Source organism: Balaenoptera ricei, chromosome 11 (genome assembly GCF_028023285.1).
Source record: "Balaenoptera ricei isolate mBalRic1 chromosome 11, mBalRic1.hap2, whole genome shotgun sequence".
Classification (NCBI taxonomy): domain Eukaryota; kingdom Metazoa; phylum Chordata; class Mammalia; order Artiodactyla; family Balaenopteridae; genus Balaenoptera; species Balaenoptera ricei.
Window position 1 is genome coordinate 27,914,867 of NC_082649.1, and position 22,085 is coordinate 27,936,951.

Consider the following 22,085-nt stretch of genomic DNA (forward strand, 5'->3'; position numbering starts at 1 on the left):
TCCGTATACGGAGGATATTGTCTCCCTCATTTCAAACCGAATTGGAACATTAAAGAAACCTAGTGAGGAGGGCTGTAGTAAACAAAGAGCCCGTGGCTCTTCATTGGATGAGTCTTTGCCAAGAAAGAAGAGTCTTTCATCTCCCTGTTGGGCTCTGCTCTCCTCACAGGGCATGAGAGCTTCCCCTTCTGGTCTCCTGACTCTACTTCATTGAGGTTTCTGTTTATTAATCTTTCACGAGGGCAACTTTTTGAATACTTCCCAACCTCACTCCAATGACCACGGCTTATCAGGAGTGTTTGTGGACACAGCAGCATTCTTACTCCTAGACTTGAAATCTCATGGTATGTTCCAGGGTCACCGTCAGGGGGAGTGTCAAGACTGGACTCAGGAACCCAAATACATTGTTCTATTAAAAACAGACAAAACAACAACAACAACAAAAAAAAAAAAAAACAGACGTGTGTGGAGACAGCCCACACTCTGTCTATGGAATGTGTATCTCTCTAAATAAACCTGCTTTCAGTTTAAAAAAAAAAACACAGGTGTGTGTGTGTGTACATATACTAATGGATGTCCAGAAAACCTGTAAAACAAAGGTAGTAAAGAGCGTCATTAAGGGCAAAAACCTGATTAGATTGTTGGGTTTGTAGTGGAGAGCAAATGGGCACAAAAATGGATCCAGATTACAGGGAAACTTGAAGGAAAGACAAACTGGACGACTTGGATTTGATGCCATAAGAAAAGGTAATACATCCTGATTCTCAATTTAAAAAGCTCTACAATAAAAACTCATTTCTCTGCAGATGTAAATGGAGGCATGTGTAATAAAATGATACAAGATATGCAGATGGACAACTGCCTATATTAGGGGTCATTGTTCTAAGCATTTGGTAACCTGGTCATAACAGCAAGATTTCTTTACTAGTGAGGGCATTAGTATTCCCTTTGCCAGAAGATCTTATGCCCTGATTGGGTATTTTCTGTCAGTTCTACTCCTTCAGGTACATATAGTTTGATAGAAATATGTCTTTTGGTGTGAAATAATTAAAAGCTGTAGAAACATGGTTTTTTTCTCTGTGCCAGGCTGAGTTACTTCATTCATCTCAGGGTTTAGAAAATTCATTCACATGAGGGGTAATTCTAGAAAATGACCACAAGATGGCAGCATATACATATTATCGTTAAACTTGGTTTGACGCCAAGGAAAATTAACTGTTAGATTGATATCCTAAAATTACTCTAAAGAGTAGCTAAACGATTTGCATTAAAAATTATAGTAGGGCTTCCCTGGTGGCGCAGTGGTTGAGAGTCTGCCTGCTAATGCAGGGGACACGGGTTCGAGCCCTGGTCTGGGAAGATCCCACATGCCGCAGAGCAGCTAGGCCCGTGAGCCACAATTACTGAGCCTGCGCGTCTGGAGCCTGTGCTCCGCAACAAGAGAGTCCGCGATAGTGAGAGGCCCGCGCACCGCGATGAAGAGTGGCCCCCGCTTGCCACAACTAGAGAAAGCCCTCGCACAGAAACGAAGACCCAACACAGCCATAAATAAATAAAATTAAAAAAAAAAAAAAAAAAAAAGATTATAGTAAAAACAAAACAACCTCCACACTTTGTTGGCAACAGGTCACAGTCCTTTAAGAGGATGTACACAATGAAAAGATAATAGTGTTAGGGAGGTTATTCGTCCCACACCTACTGATTACTTGTAGAATAGCTGTTGCTGACAACGACCTGATAACATATCTGAGCCTCAGTTTCCTCATTTGCAAATGGGGATAATAATAGCCCCTCCCTTGTAGAGTTGCTGTGAGGGTAAAGTAAGGGGAAAATATATACAGAATTCCTAACAGATCCCAGCATGTTGTGTTAGCTATTAATTTTTATTATTTTTATAATGCACAATTTTCCATTGAGATGCCTGACACTACAGTTGCTTCTAATCAAAGCTGTCATTTATTAATTGTGCTCATAGTACAAAATTTAGTATATCACAATTGTATTGCATGGAGTATCTCATGGTAATAAAGGTAATACATGGCCTTCATTAAGTTGAGGTAGTTTCTTTCTATTCTAGTTGTTGAGTATATCACAAAAGGGTGTCAAATTTGTTCAAACACTTTTGAAACAACAATTGAGAAGATCATGTTTTTCCCCCCTTCCTTCTCTTAATGTGGTCTATTAAGTTGATTTATTTTTGTAGGTTAATCCATCCTTGATTCCAGGAATAAATCCCACTTGGTCATGGCATACAATCTTTTTAATATACTCCTGAATTCAGTTTGCTGGTATTTTTGAGGATGTTTTCAAAAATAATCCTAAATTTTATTGTAGTTCCCTTTTCTTCTAATGTCTGTTTATGGCTCTGATGTTAGCATAACACTGGCTTTCCAGAATAAATTAGAAAGTTATCCCTCCTCTTCAATTTCTTGAATGAGTTTGAGAAGGATTCATGTTAATTCTTCTGTAAATATTTAGTAGAATTCACCAGAGAAACGTCTGGTTCTGGGCTATTCTTTGTTGGGAGATTTTGCTTACTAATTCATTCTCTTTATTATGTATAGGCCTACGGAGCTTTTTTATTTCTTCATGACTTAATCTTGACAGGTTGTGTGTTTCTATGAATTTGCCCATTTCTTTTAGGTAATTCAATTTTTGGCATACTATTGTTCATAACACTCTCATAATCCTTTTTCTTTCTGTGATTTTACTTATTTGTCATCTTTTTTCTTAGTCAAATCTAGCTAAATGTTTGTCAATTTTGTAGATGTTTTTGAAGAACCAACTTGTTGATTTTCTCTACCATTTTTCTATTCTCAAATATATTTATCTCTGCTCTAATCTTTATTATTTCCTTTTTTCTACTACCTTTGGATTTAGTTTATTATTTTTCTAGTTCCATCAAGTGTAAAGTTAACTAGTTGACTTGAGGTGTTTCTTTTTATAACATAAACATTTACAATTATAAATTTTCATCTGTTTTTCTTTCTCTGCAAACCATAAGTTTTTGGATATTGTGTTTCATTTTCCATTATTTGAAGACATATTCTGATTTCCCTTGTGATTTCTTCTTGTCCCATTGGTTGTTCAAAGTTTTGTGTTTAATTTCCACATATTTGTGATTTTTTCACTTTTCTTTCTGCTGTTGATTTCTAGTTTTATTCCGTGTAATCAGAAAAGATACTTTTAAATATTTCATTTTTTTAACATATTAAGATTCATTTTGTAGCCTAATGTGCGTTTTCTCCTGGGAAATATGCTGTGTGCACTGGAGTAAAATGTGTATTCTGCTATTGTTGGCTGGTGTGTTCTTTGTATTTCCCCATTGATCTTATGTCTGTCTGTTCTATCCAATATTGAAAGTGGGGTGTTGAACTCCTACTATTACTGTAGGGCTGTGTTTCTCTCCCTTGATTTCTTTCAGTGTTTGCTTCAGGTATTTGAGAACTCTGATGTTTGGTGAATACATGTTTATAATTGTTATATCTTCCTGGTGAAGTGATCCTTTTGTCATTCTTTGTCTCTAGTAACAGTTTTTGATTTAGAGTCTATTTTGTATGATATTAATTTAGCCATTCCTAATTTAGCCCTCTTGTTGTTGCTATTTGCATGGGTATCTTTTTCCATCCTTTCACTTCAACTTTTGTGTGTCTGGAGGTGTGAAATGAATGTCTTGTAGATGGCATATAATCAGATCCTATTTTTAATCCATTCTGCCAACTATATCTTTTAGAGAGGAGTTAAATCCATCTACTTGTATTTAATATACTTAGTGACAAATAAGGACTAACCTTAGGTATTTTGTTATTTGTCTTCTGAATGTCTTTGTATCCTTTTTGTTCCTCATTTCTCCATTAATCTCTTCTTTATTGTTCAGCTGATTTTTTGACAAGTTTTGATTCCTTTTTTATTTCCTTTTGTGTATATTTTATTATTCTTTGTGGTTACCATGGGGATTATGTAAAACACCCTAAAGTTATTAAAATATATTTTAAACTGATTCCAACTTTGCTTCAATTGCATAAAATACTCCATTGCAACTCTGCCCCTCCTCTTTTATTGATGTCACAAGTTACTTCTTTAAATAAATATTGTGCACCCATTAACAGAGATTAATAATTATTGTTATGCATTTGCATTTTAAATTCTGTAGAAAATAAAAAATTAGCTACTTTTAGGGGTGTGAGTCTCAGCCTATCAATAGGGATGCTGTGGGTTAGAATGTCTGTGGGGGACTCACCTGGGCTCATACTATACGTGGTGGTTCTCACAAACATTTCCCTGGCCGGAGCCAGTGTTGTGGCTGGACTGGCCCCTGGGGTTCATATTATGATTGCAAATGCACCTCAGCAACAACCAGCAGGGAACTTTGAAAAGACAAGTTTTATTACTCACAAGTTGTGGAGAATACACAGCAAGCCTGGGGCCACAGAGTAAGCCCACAGCTAGAAAGAGAGAAAGGGAGTAGACTCAGGATTATGCTTTTATTGGGGTCAAGGATGGATGCCTAGGGTTTTGCGCGTTCACTTTTTATTGGTGAGTGTAAAATGGGAATTAAAGCATGGGAAGGGAAAAGCCAGCGTTCATCAGAGGGTCCGTTAGCTAGGTCAACCAGAGTTTTCCAAAAAGGGAACCTCATGGGTGGGACAGCCTGGTCCTCTCTCTGGTTGTATTGCTGGCAATGTGCTTCTTATACATAAATGTTTCTGAAGTGGATGCTTCAGCAATCCAAATGTTAATGTCAGGCACTTACATTACAATCAAAAAAGCTAACTGCCAGGCATTTACACTACAGTTACAAATCAAAAATTACAATGATATATAAAAATCGTATTAACCATAATAAGTGTGCAGTTCAGCGGCATTAGGTACATTCACATTTTTTGGTGTAATCATCATCACTATCTATGTCCAAAATATTCATCTTTAAAATCTAAAACTCAGTAACTCAAGTGATGGTCTAGCTCTCAGTCCCTTGCAACTACCATTCTACTCTTGTCTCTATGAATTTGGCTACTCTAGGTACTTCAAATAAAGAAAATCATACAATAGTTGTCCTTTTTGTGACTGGCTTATTTCACTCAGCCAAATATCTTCAAAACTCATCCATGTTGTAGCATGTGTCTGAATTGCCTTCCTTTTTAAAGTTGAATACTATTCCCTTGTATGGATATACTAGATTTTCTGTATTCATTCATCTGTCAATGGGCACTTTGTTTGCTTACACCTTTTGGCTTGTGTATAATGCTGCTAATAAACATGGGTGTACAAATGTCTCTTTAAGTCCTTGTTTCAATTCTTTTTGGAATATACCCAAAAATGGAACTGTTAGATCATAAGGTAGTTCTATTTTATATTTTTGAGGAACTGCCATACTGTTTTCCCCATGGGCTGCATCATTTTACATTTCCACCAACAGTGCACAAGGGATCCAATTTATCCACATCTTCAACATTGTCAAGGTGTCAATTCTATCTAACTAGATCAAGAGAGCCAATGCAAGGTATAGATTTAAATCAAAATCTCAGCAAGTTATTTTGTGAATTTAGACAAACTGATTATAAAGGCTATATGGAGAAGCAAATACCCAAAATAGTCAACACAATATTGAAGAGAAGACCAAAATCAGAGGGCTGACGTTCTCTGACTTCAAAACTTACTATAAAGCTACAGCAATCAAGAGCATGTGGTATTAGTGAAATAACAGACAGATCGGAACAGAAAAGAAAGCCCAGAAATAGACCCACATAAATAGTCAATTAATCTTTGAAAAAGGAGCAAAGACACTACAAGGAAGCAAAGATAGTCTTTTCAACAAATGGTGTTGGAACAATTGGACATACACATGCAAAATGCAAAATCCTATAAACAGGCTTTACACTTTTTACAAAAATTAAATCAGAATGAATCACAGACCTGAATGCAAAATGCAAAACTATGAAATTCCTAGAAGACAACATAGAACACCTAGATGACCTTTGATGTGGCAATGCCTTTCGAGGTACAACACCAAAGGCATGATCCATGAAAGAAAGAATTGATAAGCTGATCTTTATTAAAGCTAAAAACCTCTGCTCTGCACAAGATAATGTCAAGAGAATGAAATGACCAGCCACAGACTGGGAGAAAATGTTTGCCAAAGATACCCCCGATAAAGGACTATTATCCAAAATATACAAAGATCTCTTAAATAAGAAAACCCAATGAAAAAAATGAACCGAAGACCTTAACAGACAAACCCACCAAAGAAAATAGAAGACAAAAAAGCATATGAAAAGACGTTCCACATGATATATCATCAGGGAAATACAAATTAAAACAACAATGGGATACCACTACATACCTGTTAGAATGGCCAAAATCTGGAACTCTGACAACAGCAAATACTGGCAAATATGTGGTTCAGCAGGAACTCTCATTCATTGCTGGTGGGAAAGTAAAATGGTACAGCCACTTCAGAAGACCGTTTGGCAGTTTCTTATAAAACTAAACATTCTCTTATTATATGATATAGCAATCTCACTTCTTGGTATTTACCCACAGGATATGAAAACTTATATCCACACAAATATCTGCACATTGATGTTTACAGAAGGCTTTTTCATAATTGCCCAAACTGGGAAACGACCAAGATGCACTTCGGTAAGTGAATGGACAAATATACTGTGATACATCCAAACAACTAATATTATGTAGTGCAAAAAAATGGAAACACATAGAGGACACTTAAATGTAGTGTCCAATGTGGTAGCCAATCTGCAAAGGCTACTTATTGTACGATTGCAACTATATGACATTCTGGAAAAGGCAACACTATGGAGATAGTAAAATCATCGGTGGTTGCCAGGGGTTTGGAGGTACGAGAGGGATGAATAGGCAGAACACAGAAGACTTTTAGGGCAGTGAAAATACTCTGCATGATTCCATAATGATAGATCCCTGTCGTTATATAGCTGTCCAAACCCAGAGAATGTAAAACACCAAGAGTGAATCCTAATGTAAATATGGACTTTGGGTTATTATATTAAGATGGGTCAATGTAGGTTCATCAATTGTAACAAATGTATCACTCTGGTGGGGCATGTTGATAGTACGAGGGGATATGCATGTTTGGGGGCAAGGAATATATGAGAAATTATACCTTCCCCTCAGTTTTGCTGTGAACATAAAATTGCCCTAAAAATATAAACTCTTAGTTTATTCACACACATACACACGGGTATTTTTCTTTACATTATATTTTTGTAAATAAATAAATATGACATTTATAGAATGTAAAAATTCAGAACTATTGCCAGTAGTGTTGCTATGTGTTATTGAATTTTTTTTTTTTTTTTTTTTTGGCCTTGCCATGTGGCTTCAGGGAACACAGTTCCCCAACCAGGCATTGAACCCAGGCCACGGCAGTAAAAGCCTGGAATCCTAACCACTAGGCCACCAGAGAACTCCCTGCTATTGATTCTTGAAGTTAGTATTATTTAAGGCAAAAAAATTTGAGCTAGCTTAAGCATAGAAGCAATGAAATTTATTTCAAGAATACAGGATTATTTTTAGAACTCAATAATAGCATTGTGGTAGAGTATCAAAAAGAGAAAAATCCAAGGGCTCTTGTACTTTAGTTCGAATATTGGTTTATGTCTTTAATTAAAAATTAAATTTACATGTTGCAGATTTCATCAGAGGTATTCCATCAGAGGAATCAGAAGTCCTAATTCCCAGAAAAGATAATCTGATTTTTTTTTTTTTTTTGACCACGCCGCATGGCGTGTGGGATCTTAGTTCCGTGGAATCTTAACCACAGGATCGCCAGGGAATTCCCAAAGATAATCTAATTCTTTCACTAGGGGCAGGGATACTCCCTTGACTCCTCAACAGTGGTTATAGAGGGAGATCAAGTTAAGACAAAGATGATACAGGGACCCATCTCTGTTGCTCAGGTGGTGATCATCAGAAAGGAGGGATTGTTCTGAGCTGGATATAGCCCCCACCATAGCTGACTACAAATACCAGCTTAAATATCACTTCTGCTAATGACAGCTGATGACTGATCTACGTGTCTCATTCTGCTATTTGTATTTACTTGGTCAACACAAAAGTCTCCTCCCTAAGATGAACTTCAAGCATAATGTTTAACCACTGTCTTCCAGGCATGTGGCACAGTAAAAGATGTTCAATATAAATCAATAAAATTGATTGATCATCATTTAGATTTTTCATTTGCTTATTTCCCCTAAAGATATTTGTTGTGTTCATTTTAAGTTTGTATTGACTTTTCAATAGTTCAGCTTCCTTTGGTATGTTTTGTCCCATTTTTGGCTTTCTCACATAAATTTTGAATATATTGTATTTTTCCCTATGAATACCACTTTATTTTTTCCTTTGGGTGTTTGGTGAAGTTGGAGAATTTCATCAGTTCTGAGAGGCTTTACGTTGCTGTCGATGGTCTCGGGCTCTCTATCCTCCATCCTCCCAAATGGACATTTCTTGTCCTCAAGATAACATCTCTGTTGCTCGGTTTCATAACTGCTCTTCTTCTTAATGGCTGTGTCCCTTTAACTGCTAATGGCTAAAGGCTGCCAAAACTAAGTATATTTATTGTTCTAGGTTCTCGGCTCCCGTCTCTAACTGCTTCCAGCATTGTCCCAGCATTTCTCTATAACTGGCAAAGGAAGAGCAGTAGATATTTGGAATCTACTGCCAGGACTTATTTTCAAGGTGAAGATACCATTTTCCCATTCCTTCTTTAATTTCATGTAGTTTCCTTATTTTGCTGAGTTCTTTGATCTAATTTCCAGGCTTAGCCAATACTCATCAAAGTTCACACCTCGTCCAAATGCTACCGCAATTAGGCCTTTCCTGATCTCAGATACTGACTTGATTTAAAGGGCATGAAAAAGAGAAATAATGCCACAATTCTATCCAGCAACCTATCCCTATCTCCTCTCCTTGGACTTTGGATACTTCCCACTGAGCCCATGTCTTTGCGTCCATCAAGAAAACATAAAGTTCCAACCATCTTAGGATCCATCAACATTATATCAGTTTTATAATTGCAGAAGTCTCTCTTAGAATTCCCATCTCATTTCTGTCATCTCTGGGGCTAGATGAGGGGTGAAGAATAAGTATTTATAGCTTATGTCTCCAGCTTATAGGAAACTTAGTGTTGTCTGGTCATATTTTGGAACGTATATATTCTTTTTTTTTTTTTTTAATGGGTTTTTAAAAGTTATTTATTTATTTATTTACTTATTTTTTTTCACACACACACACTGTATTTTATTTTTACAAGAGATAAATAGACTGACACCAAGCATTGTACATGGATGACCACAACAAAAGCAACAATGATTGCAATTACCAAACATGAAACACACTCATACTATGTCATAATATTGACATTCAGTCCAGTAATCCTCCACTGTAACAGCTCCTTTACTTTGCAGTGAAAATTGATTTGTATATTCTTTGCCTCTGAGTCCTTGTGGGATTTTTTTTTTTTTTTAATTCAGAGAGAAAGTCACAAAAATTATACTCTTCCTCATCAGTTCACTCAGTCCCATGTAATTCATTTTTTTTCATCTTGATCTTTTGTTAGCACTTTTATGAGTTCATCAGTATTTCATTAGAGTTCTGAAAATGCTTATTCATTCAGTTCAGCAGTACAGTCAGTTACCAGAAACCTGTACTTGTCAGAGTCTTTTCCATGAATTTCCTGAAGATGAAACCCTTTTACAGGAACACATTTGCAAAATCATCAGAGTACACCCAGAACTGTCTGTAAATGACAAAAGACTTAAAAATGACCACGGTTAAAGATTTGATGAAAGTTCATAATAATGCAGTTGACAAGAAAATTAGTTATTTCTGAGATATACATTTTAAAGTAATAACTAGGATTATTACTTATAACATTATACCAGAACATATAAGATTTTTAGAAATTTCATGTAATGTCTGAAACATTTATATTAACATATTTCCATACATATTTCCATACAAATACAAATATAAGATTTTTAGAAATTTCATGTAATGTCTGAAACATTTATATTAACATATTTCCATACATATTTCCATACAAATACAAATATAAGATTTTTAGAAATTTCATGTAATGTCTGAAACATTTATATTAACGTATTTCCATACAAATAACCCAATGAAAGTTTAGTATTAGTTGTTTTGTTTGTTTTTTTATACTGCAGGTTGGTATTAGGCGTCAATTTTCTACACATCAGTGTATACATGTCAATCCCAATCGCCCAATTCAGCACACCACTATCCCCACCTCACCGCAGTTTTCCCCCGTTGGTGTCCATATGTCCATTCTCTACATCTGTGTCTCAACTTCTGCCCTGCAAACTGGCTCATCTGTACCATTTTTTTAGGATCCACATATATGCATTAATATACGATATTTGTTTCTCTCTCTCTGACTTACTTCACTCTGTATGACAGTCTCTAGATCCATCCACGTCTCAACAAATGACTCAATTTCGTTCCTTTTTATGGCTGAGTAATATTCCATTGTATATATGTACCACAACTTCTTTATCCATTCGTCTGTTGATGGGCATTTAGGTTGCTTCCATGACCTGGCTATTGTAAATAGTGCTGCAATGAACATTCGGGTGCATGTGTCTTTTTGAATTACGGTTTTCTCTGGGTATATGCCCAGTAGTGGGATTGCTGGGTCATATGGTAATTCTATTTTTAGTTTTTTAAGGAACCTCCATATTGTTCTCCATAGTGGCTGTATCAATTTACATTCCCACCAACAGTGCAAGAGGGTTCCCTTTTCTCCACACCCTCTCCAGCATTTGTTGTTTGTAGATTTTCTGATGATGCCCATTCTAACAGGAGTGAGGTGATACCTCATTGTAGTTTTGATTTGCATTTCTCTAATAATTAGTGATGTTGAGCATCTTTTCATGTGCTTCGTGGCCGTCTGTATGTCTTCTTTGGAGAAATGTCTATTTAGGTCTTCTGCCCATTTTTGGATTGGGGTGTTTGTTTCTTTGATATTGAGCTGAATGAGCTGTTTATATATTTTGGAGATTAATCCTTTGTCCGTTGATTCATTTGCAAATATTTTCTCCCATTCTGAGGGTTGTCTTTTCGTCTTGTTTATGGTTTCCTTTGCTGTGCAAAAGCTTTGAAGTTTCATTAGGTCCCACTTGTTTATTTTGGTTTTTATTTCCATTACTCTAGGAGGTGGATCAAAAAAGATCTTGCTGTGATTTATGTCAAAGAGTGTTCTTCCTATGTTTTCCTCTAAGAGTTTTATAGTGTCCGGTCTTACATTTAGGTCTCTAATCCATTTTGAGTTTATTTTTGTGTATGGTGTTAGGGAGTATTCTAATTTCATTCTTTTACATGTAGCTGTCCAGTTTTCCCAGCACCACTTATTGAAGAGACTGTCTTTTCTCCATTGTATATCTTTGCCTCCTTTGTCATAGATTAGTTGACCATAGGTGCGTGGGTTTATCTCTGGGCTTTCTATCTTGTTCCATTGATCTATGTTTCTGTTTTTGTGCCAGTACCATATTGTCTTGATTACTGTAGCTTTGTAGTATAGTCTGAAGTCAGGGAGTCTAATTCCTCCAGCTCCATTTTTTTGCCTCAAGACTGCTTTGGCTATTCGGGGTCTTTTGTGTCTCCATACAAATTTTAAGATGATTTGTTCTAGCTCCGTAAAAAATGCCATTGGTAATTTGATAGGGATTGCATTGAATCTGTAGATTGCTATGGGTAGTATAGTCATTTTCACAATGTTGATTCTTCCAATCCAAGAACATGGTATATCTCTCCATCTGTTGGTATCATCTTTAATTTCTTTCATCAGTGTCTTATAGTTTTCTGCATACAGGTCTTTTGTCTCCCTAGGTAGGTTTATTCCTAGGTATTTTATTCTTTTTGTTGCAATGGTAAATGGGAGTGTTTCCAAAATTTCTCTTTCAGATTTTTCATCATTAGTGTATAGGAATGCAAGAGATTTCTGTGCATTAATTTTGTATCCTGCAACTTTACCATATTCATTAATTAGCTCTAGCAGTTTTCTGGTGGCAGTTTTAGGATTCTCTATGTATAGTATCATGTCATCTGCAATCAGTGACAGTTTTACTTCTTCTTTTCCAATTTGTATTCCTTTTATTTCTTTTTCTTGTCTGATTGCCGTGGCTAGGACTTCCAGAACTATGTTGAATAATAGTGGTGAGAGTGTCCATCCTTGTCTCGTTCCTGATCTTAGAGGAAATGCTTTCAGTTTTTCACCATTGAGAATGATGTTTGCTGTGGGTTTGTCATATATGGCCTTTATTATGTTGAGGTAGGTTCCCTCTATGCCCACTTTCTGGAGAGTTTTTATCAGAAATGGGTGTTGAATTTTGTCAAAAGCTTTTTCTGCATCTATTGAGATGATCATATGGTTTTTCTTCTTCAATTTGTTAATATGGTGTATCACATTGATTTGTGTATATTGAAGAATCCTTGCATCCCTGGGATAAATCCCACTTGATCGTGGTGTATGATCCTTTTAATGTGTTGTTGGATTCTGTTTGCTAGTATTTTGTTGAGGATTTTTGCATCTATATTCATCAGTGATATTGGTCTGTAATTTTCTTTTTTTGTAGTGGCTTTGTCTGGTTTTGGTATCAGGGTGATGGTGGCCTCATAGAATGAGTTTGGGAGTGTTCCTTCCTCTGCAATTTTTTGGAAGAGTTTGAGAAGGATGGGTGTTAGCTCTTCTCTAAATGTTTGATAGAATTCACCTGTGAAGCCATCTGGTCCTGGACTTTTGTTTGTTGGAAGATTTTTAATCACAGTTTCAATTTCATTACTTGTGATTGGTCTGTTCATATTTTCTGTTTCTTCCTGATTCAGTCTGGGAAGGTTATACCTTTCTAAGAATTTGTCCATTTCTTCCAGGTTGTCCATTTTATTGGCATAAAGTTGCTTGTAGTAGTCTCTTAGGATGCTTTGTATTTCTGCGGTGTCTGTTGTAACTTCTCCTTTTTCATTTCTGATTTTATTGATTTGAGTCCTCTCCCTCTTTTTCTTGATGAGTCTGGCTAATGGCTTATCAATTTTGTTTATCTTCTCAAAGAACCAACTTTTAGTTTTATTGATCTTTGCTATTGTTTTCTTTGTTTCTATTTCATTTATTTCTGCTCTGATCTTTATGATTTCTTTCCTTCTGCTAACTTTGGGTTTTGTTTGTTCTTCTTTCTCTAGTTTCTTTAGGTGTAAGGTTAGATTGTTTACTTGAGCTTTTTCTTGTTTCTTGAGGTAGGCTTGTATAGCTATAAACTTCCCTCTTAGAACCGCTTTTGCTGCATCCCATAGGTTTTGGGTCGTCGTGTTTTCATTGTCATTTGTCTCTAGGTATTTTTTGATTTCCTCTTTGATTTCTTCAGTGATCTGTTGGTTATTTAGTAACGTATTGTTTAGCCTCCATGTGTTTGTCTTTTTTACGTTTTTTTCCCTGTAATTCATTTCTAATCTCATAGCGTTGTGGTCAGAAAAGATGCTTGATATGATTTCGATTTTCTTAAATTTACTGAGGCTTGATTTGTAACCCAAGATGTGATCTATCCTGGAGAATGTTCCGTGCGCACTTGAGAAGAACGTGTAATCTGCTGTTTTTGGATGGAATGTCCTATATATATCAACTAAATCTAACTGGTCTATTGTGTCATTTAAAGCTTGTGTTTCCTTATTTATTTTCATTTTGGATGATCTGTCCATTGGTGTAAGTGAAGTGTTAAAGTCCCCCACTATTATTGTGTTACTGTCGATTTCCTCTTTTATAGCTGTTAGCAGTTGCCTTATGTATTGAGGTGCTCCTATGTTGGGTGCATATATATTTATAATTGTTATATCTTCTTCTTGGATTGATCCCTGGATCATTATGTAGTGTCCTTCCTTGTCTCTTGTAACATTCTTTATTTTAAAGTCTATTTTATCTGATATGAGTATAGCTACTCCAGCTTTCTTTTGATTTCCATTTGCATGGAATATCTTTTTCCATCCCCTCACTTTCAGTCTGTATGTGTCCCTAGGTCTAAAGTGGGTCTCTTGTAGACAGCATATATATGGGTCTTGTTTTTGTATCCATTCAGCCAGTCTATGTCTTTTGGTTGGGGCATTTAATCCATTCACGTTTAAGGTAATTATCGATATGTATGTTCCTATGACCATTTTCTTAATTGTTTTGGGTTTGTTTTTGTAGGTCCTTTTCTTCTCTTGTGTTTCCCACTTAGAGAAGTTCCTTTAGCATTTGTTGTAGAGCTGGTTTGGTGGTGCTGAATTCTCTTAGCTTTTGCTTGTCTGTAAAGCTTTTGATTTCTCCATCAAATCTAAATGAGATCCTTGCCAGGTAGAGTAATCTTGGTTGTAGGTTCTTCCCTTTCATCACTTTAAGTATATCATGCCACTCCCTTCTGGCTTGTAGAGTTTCTGCTGAGAAATCAGCTGTTAACCTTATGGGAGTTCCCTTGTATTTTATTTGTCGTTTTTCCCTTGCTGCTTTCAATAATTTTTCTTTGTCTTTAATTTTTGCCACTTTGATTACTATGTGTCTCGGCATGTTTCTCCTTGGGTTTATTCTGTATGGGACTCTCTGCACTTCCTGGACTTGGGTGGCTATTTCCTTTCCCATGTTAGGGAAGTTTTCGACTATAATCTCTTCAAATATTTTCTCTGGTCCTTTCTCTCTCTCTTCTCCTTCTGGGACCCCTATAATGCGAATGTTGTTGCGTTTAATGTTGTCCCAGAGGTCTCTTAAGCTGTCTTCATTTCTTTTCATTCTTTTTTCTTTAGTCTGTTCCGCAGCAGTGAATTCCACCATTCTGTCTTCCAGGTCACTTATCCGTTCTTCTGCCTCAGTTATTCTGCTATTGATTCCTTCTAGTGTAGTTTTCATTTCAGTTATTGTATTGGTCATCTCTGTTTGTTTGTTCTTTAATTCTTCTAGGTCTTTGTTAATCATTTCTTGCATCTTCTCAATCTTTGCCTCCATTCTTATTCCGAGGTCCTGGATCATCTTCACTATCATTATTCTGAATTTTTTTTCTGGAAGGTTGCCTATCTCCACTTCATTTAGTTGTTTTTCTGGGGTTTCTTCTTGTTCCTTCATCTGGTACATAGCCCGCTGCCTTTTCATCTTCTCTATCTTTCTGTAACTGTGGTTTTTGGTCCACAGGCTGCAGGATTGTAGTTTTTCTTGCTTCTGTTGTCTGCCCTCTGGTGGTTGAGGCTATCTAAGAGGCTTGATGGGAGGCTCTGGTGGTGGGTAGAGCTGACTGTTGCTGTGGCGGTCAGAGCTCAGTAAAACCTTAATCCACTTGACTGTTGATGGGTGGGGCTGGGTTCCCTCCCTGTTGCTGTGGCGGTCAGAGCTGAGTAAAACCTTAATCCACTTGACTGTTGATGGGTGGGGCTGGGTTCCCTCCCTGTTGGTTGTTTTGCCTGAGGCAACCCAACACTGGAGCCTACCTGGGCTCTTTGGTGGGGTTAATGGCAGACTCTGGGAGGGCTCACTCCAAGGAGAACTTCCCAGAACCTCTGCTGCCAGTGTCCTTATCCCCATGGTGAAACAGAGCCACCACTCGCCTCTGCAGGGGACCCCCCAACACCAGCAGGTAGGTCTGGTTCAGTCTCCCCCAGGGTCACTGCGCCTTCCCCTGGGTCCCAATGCACACATTACTTTGTGTGTGCCCTCCAAGAGTGGGGTCTCTGTTTCCCCCAGTCCTGTCAAAGTCCTGCAATCAATTCCCACTAGGCTTCAAAGTCTGATTCTCTAGGTATTCCTCCTCACGTAGCCGGACTCCCAGGTTGGGAAGCCTGACGTGGGGCTCAGAACCTTCACTCCAGTGGGTGGACTTCTGTGGTATAAGTGTTCGCCAGTCTGTGAGTCACCCACCTAGCAGTTATGGGATTTGATTTTACTCTGATTGCGCCCCTCCTACCGTCTCACTGTGGCTTCTCCTCTGTCCTTGGACGTGGGGTATTCTCCTTGGTGAAGTCCAGGGTCTTCCTGTCAATGATTGTCCAGCAGCCAGTTGTGATTCTGGTGCTCTCGCAAGAGGGAGTGAGAGCATGTCCTGGAACGTATATATTCTTAAGGAATATTTCTATTACGGTTGTGAGAATCATTTATCTTTCTCCCTTTAGTGAGTCTATCTAATAACTTCTTTCAATCCTACTTAATGCTGGAGACACAAGGACACACATTCTCATTCTTTGTCTTCTGATTAGCTAGATGTTACATTTAGAGAACTTTAAAAGATATAACATAACTGTACTGAAGGATGGAAGTTTTTTATATGAAAACTGAGTGATTAACTGCCCTAGTCACATTCTTCTATTTCCTATTGGAAATTGTAAACTCTGCAGTAATAAAATTTGTGTTAAGTGCATGAGACCCCTGGATGCGTTTTTTAGAAGACAATTATGAAGGCATATAGAAGGTGTTTTCAAGTTTTGATTAACCAGTATATTACTTTATCTCATGATGAAAAAAACCTTAAAGCTAATTTTTAAAAAAATCATAGCAGTTTAAGTATCATTAGAAAAATAACTCTGTTACCATGAATTTGAATACTCTAGCTGCTAATCACTGTTTTGTTAAAATTTGAATTGAAGGAATCACTTTTGAAAAGCTTTCGAATCAAAAAGTTTTAGAACACAATTTCCTTATTATTTGTGGGGGACTAAGCTGCATTTTGGACTCTAGTGAATATGAAACACAACCTAATTTCAGCAGCACACTAATCCTTTCTTAGGATTAGTTTGAGCTGAAGATGATTGGTCTTGTTTATTTTTAAATGATTCTTATTTACATTAGTTTAATAAAATTAAAATTCCCATCTTAATCCTCACAGCTTGGGTTCAGCCTATCCTGTGCTTATCTGAGTTAATAACAGAGTTCCACAGGAAGTCAATATGCAAAGACATTTCAGAATATATATATTTGTCATTTGGGGGGCTTAGTCATTTCATTTTGTCTGTATATTTATCTGATGCTTTTTGCATTTAGTAAAAAACCAAAAACCGTCCATACTTAACAAACAAAATTTAAACAATACTAAATTGTGTTCATATTTAATAATTAGTCTTAATATTTATGTAATAGTACTATATTAGTGAAAAGGATAGGTGAATACATAAATCAACAATGAAAGAGCTAGATAAAACAGGTACTATAAATTTTCAGCCATTTTCTAGTAAAATAACGTCTGTGCTTTGGTCACTTGGAATTTTAACGTTGCCAAGGGAAAACAGCACTCAGTCTCAGGAAACATGGCAGTTATAGTTACAATTGCCTTCATGCATCTAAGAGTTGGAATGAGAAATGTCAAGCCTCTTTGCATGGGGTACAGAGAACTACTTTGTGATGGACCTTAATCTTTGGTTTGACATCTTTTGACCCAACCCATCCTCTTAGGTAATAGGTTAATTCATTCCTTTAAATCTTGAAAACAACTAAGCATAGGAGAAAATCATCTAGTACTCATCTGACCAGTATGAAGACAGGCAACATGTCTTCAACCAATGCCTGCTGAACTTGAAGCCAGCAGCCTGGGATCAGGAATTCTGGGCATTTTTCTGAAACTTGTCCCTGTTACTCTTCTTGAATTTCCTGACCACAAAACTGTCGTGGAAGGGAGGAGGAGGGGCAAGAACACGCGTGTTTGTGAGCAAACCTTCAAAATGCCAACTTTCTCTGAGTGCATTGTTGACACCACACTGGTATTGGGTGTCAAACCCAAGTATCTATGGACTTTTCCAATCAGCTCTTTAAATTGTTAGTTCAAAAGATCGTGTTGGGAAAGGAGGCCCTCCTTTTTTCAGCCATGCCCTGGGCATTTTGAATCCTGATATTATGCCCTGGGCATTTTGAATCCTGATATTATCTCCAACCGGCTCGTACTGTTCTGTTCACGTATGTGAGCAGACATTTATTTTCCTCCTCAAGTGATGGTAATGACGGTAATGAGAAAATGTGTAGGGTTTTCACGGTGCATCCCTGGAGGGAGATAAGGGAGTTGCGTGAATAATTCAGTTGGCTCAGGACCGCGCTGATGGCATAAAGCCCGGTGACGTCGCCCGCACGTGGCTGGCAGGGTATTTAACAGCCGTGGCCGGAGCGGTGAGCAGCAGCAGGTCCCTGGCCGTCGCCCTGCAGCAGAAAGATCTGGGCTCTAAGCCAAGGTAAGAATTGGAGCAGGCTGGTTTAGACTAATTCTATTCTCCTTTAACTCAGAAATCTAAGAGCTCACATGACAGCTACCCAAGGGATTTTGTTTTTGTTTTTTCTTTAGTGAACTAGTAGTAAAACCCTAGCCTTCTGCTTCACTGTTCAAAGTAAATAATTTTATCTTACACCATAAAACTATGATTCCTCCTGTACTATTCCTTCAGGTACATTTTAATCTAATAGTACCATTTTGCAAACATATGAAATGACAGTGCAGTCTTCTCTAAGTCGGATTTCAAGCTCAAATATATACGTATAGCTATACAATGCATAAATATACCCACAAACGTACACACATGCACACTTCTTTATTAACTCAGAATGAAAATGCAAATGAATTTATTAGCCTAAGAGTGGCACCAAATGGAAATTTATGCACATACATTTAGATAACAGAACCCTTGAAAATAAAGCAGTTGCAGCTATTAATTTTCCTCTGACAGTTTTTTAAGTTCCTCGTAAAAAATGAAACAGAAGAAACGAAATTGAGTTATTTGTAGTGAGGTGGATGGAGTTAGAGTCTGTCATACAGAGTGAAGTAAGTCAGAAAGAGAAAAACAAATACAGTATGCTAACACATATATATGGAATCTAAGGAAAAAAAAAAAAAGTCATGAAGAACCTAGTGGCAAGACGGGAATAAAGACACAGACCTACTAGGGAATGGACTTGAGGATATGGGGAGGGGGAAGGGTAAGCTGTGACAAAGTGAGAGAGTGGCATGGACATATATACACTACCAGACGTAAAATAGATAGCTAGTGGGAAGCAACCGCATAGCACAGGGAGATCAGCTCTGTGCTTTGTGACCACCTAGAGGGGTGGGATAGGGAGGGTAGGAGGGAGGGAGACGCAAGAGGGAAGAGATATGGGAACATATGTATATGTATAACCGATTCACTTTGTTATAAAGCAGAAACTAACACACCATTGTAAAGCAATTATACTCCAATAAAGATGTTAAAAAAAAAAAAAACAGCATGAATACTGTCAATATATCACAAGGGCCACATTAGGTTTTGTGATATACATCATAATATAAAGAGCACTATTAGAGCACAAGCTGGGAGCCATTAAATCATTCTAAATCACTGTTACATTCCATTAGTGTCAATGGTGAAACCACATAATAGGCTTTACTACAAACTTCACCTTGGTAGGCCATTGTCTCTAATAACCACTTCTCTATGATGTGGTATCATACACAGAAATCCAGGGAGATAATAAAGTCTCCCTTATTTCTTTTTTATTGGATAGGTAAAGTTAAATTTAGCTGTAAGTAAAAAAAAAAATCCTGAAGCTTTGTTCACTAACTGCGAGTTGCTGCTATTTGGACAAAAAAAAAAATTAGGCAGACTTTGGAAGAACAGTTTGAAATACATTTAAAACCAGGCAATGCTGAGGCCAGGGTAGGCTGGGCAGTGCCAGCAATTACGATGTCATTTTTGAAATGCAGTTTAGCACATTTGTGCGCCTCTTTACACTTTGGTTCAGGAGCAGAGTATTGATTATAGAAACACTGTAAGTTTCAAACCTGCCCTTTCCCTCATTCTCCCCTGGTTTGTGCTGTACCCTTTTAAAAAGTCATTTGGGCACTTTGTTGAGGTGAGGTTGGTAAGGACTTCAGCTCAAACTGAGATCAATTTTCAAATGTTTCAGGGAGACTTGTTGTACAGTGTTCTGTGCCCCTCTTCTTTACAAAGAGAACCATTTATTCCTCTCCCCCTACTACGAATTTAGTCACAATCCCTTCACTCTATTTCTTAGATACACTTACAAATATAATGCTCACTGCAAAGATTTCTACTACACAATAGACACCTTTGTTATTGGCTAAGGACGTTTTAGGATAGGATAAAATAAGTGAAAGTCAGATGCAATTGCATAAATGAATAATAATATAATGAATGACTGAAATAATTCATCATTTAATAGACTACCAGATCAAAGACAAAATTCTTTATATTCTCTCTGTATTAGCTTTGATAAATTGTAAAGTGTTTAAACAATTACTGATTGTAAATAAGTACTTTTTTTTTTAACATCTTTATTGGAGTATAATTTCTTTACAAAAACAACAATCTACCCTTTGCAGGTGAGTTTTGAATAAAGCCAGTTTAGGGCATTGAAATAGATTATTACTCTAATGGCTCCACTTTGCTTTTGGTCCATTCTTTAGGAACAGACTTAAAAAAAAACCAATAATACTACATGTATCCCTCTGATAAGATGATGTTTTAAACTTAGGAAGAGAAAGCAATAAGGCAAAGAGGAACAAATAACAAATACATTAAGGGAAGTAGAAATAAGTCACCAGGAGTTGAATACTTCAGAAGGATAAACAAATAAAAATCATAGTGAGGAATCTGGTAGATGTACGTTTATAAGAATTATCTAATAAAAGGGAAAAAAATAAATAAATTTGGAAATTATAAAGTAGATAAAGTATAAGAAATATAGAAATCCGGTCTCATACCTGGTAGACTTATTTAAAGTGTCCTCATGCCATGAAACACTTTTAGATTTCTCTGTTAACAGTGTTAGATTTCTTTGTTAATTTGCTTACCCAAATCAGATGTACCAGATTGACATAAAAACATGTCTCTCCATCCCTCCAATTTCTCTTCCCTTCCGTTTTCTTTTCTTCTTTCTCTCTGTCTCTCTCTCTCTACCTGCCTCCCTCCCTCTCCCTTCCTTATCTTTTTCCCTCTGTCTCCCTCCCTTTCCCTCTTCTTTCCCATCTTCTTCCTGTTAGCTCTCTTGCCCTCTCTTCTTCTTTCTTTCCTTCCTTTTTAAAAAATTAACAGTCTTTTTCAATGCTGGGTTATGCATAATATGTTTGGAAATAGCAATGCAGGAAAGTGTTAACATAGCACTTCATGGAAGGAAAATTAAAAATAAAAACCTGAGCTATTACGGCTTTTTTTAATGAGGATTCAAACAGAAAAAAGCATAAGCTTGATTTGCTGTCTCTGTTGCCTAAAGAAAGTCTTTTAGCTAAATCCTCACCTCTGACCTTGTTTTTTACTTTCAGGGTATATTGTATTTCTCTTTTTTGTTACATGTCTGGTTTGCAATGTCATTGGTGTTAATAGGAAAGAGAGAGAATTGCTGTTTGAAAAGTCCATGCTCTGCTTTATGAAGGCTAGCTTTATTTTCTATTTTTGTGATATTTTCTTTTTTTGCTTTTGAAAAAAAATCATGATAAAGGTCAACTCTTAAATACGTTGGAAAACTTACCTGAGTCAAAATTACATTTAAGAAATAATAGATGTTATCTTCTGATGTCAAATTGGCATATCAGATTTTATCACTAAAGAATTTAATCTCAAAGTGTCATAAATAAACTGGTACCAGAATTAAAAGGAAAACATTGTTGATGTTTGTTCTAAAGCGCTGGTTTTAGGCTTCAAATGGGGAACACACTAGGTTTGATTTGTATCACACAGTTATCAGACAGAGTAGTTGTGTCTTCCAGATCAAAGGAAAAAAAAAAAACTCCAAGTCAAGCCATATATTATTGCTTCTTAATTTCCTTTACCTTCTGATTCCAGAGAAGATTTTGCTGAAGGCTTAGTAAGAGTAAGAATCTACAGGGAATGCTTCACTTGTGGCTTTGCCTAATTCTACATTCCTTCTAGATGGAAATGGTGACGGTTGGAAAGTTGTGGGGAAAACTTTGCAGTAGGATTACACTATGGCTAATCTGCCAGGATCAAATAACCTACTTATTACTGAATATGCTAATCCATTTTCCATATTCTATACATCCATTCCAATTTTAAGAAACAGTGCTTAAGGAATCTGGATTAATATGTGATCATAA

At 36.8% G+C, this 22,085-nt stretch overlaps 2 protein-coding genes across 4 annotated transcripts in view; one reads left to right on the plus strand and one right to left on the minus strand.

Annotated features, from left to right (window-relative positions):
• CENPQ (centromere protein Q) overlaps positions 1-22,085 on the minus strand; it is a 313,629-nt gene that overhangs the window by 170,261 nt on the left and 121,283 nt on the right. For all 3 annotated transcript variants that reach the window (XR_009505703.1, XR_009505702.1, XR_009505704.1), the window contains exon 9: positions 6,344-6,425. The gene's annotated coding sequence lies outside the window, so the exon portion shown is untranslated. The remainder of the gene's footprint in view (positions 1-6,343; positions 6,426-22,085) is intronic.
• Positions 18,171-22,085, plus strand: part of CRISP2 (cysteine rich secretory protein 2) — a 29,147-nt gene continuing 25,232 nt past the window's right edge. Inside the window, exon 1 of the mRNA XM_059938538.1 lies at positions 18,171-18,213. The gene's annotated coding sequence lies outside the window, so the exon portion shown is untranslated. The remainder of the gene's footprint in view (positions 18,214-22,085) is intronic.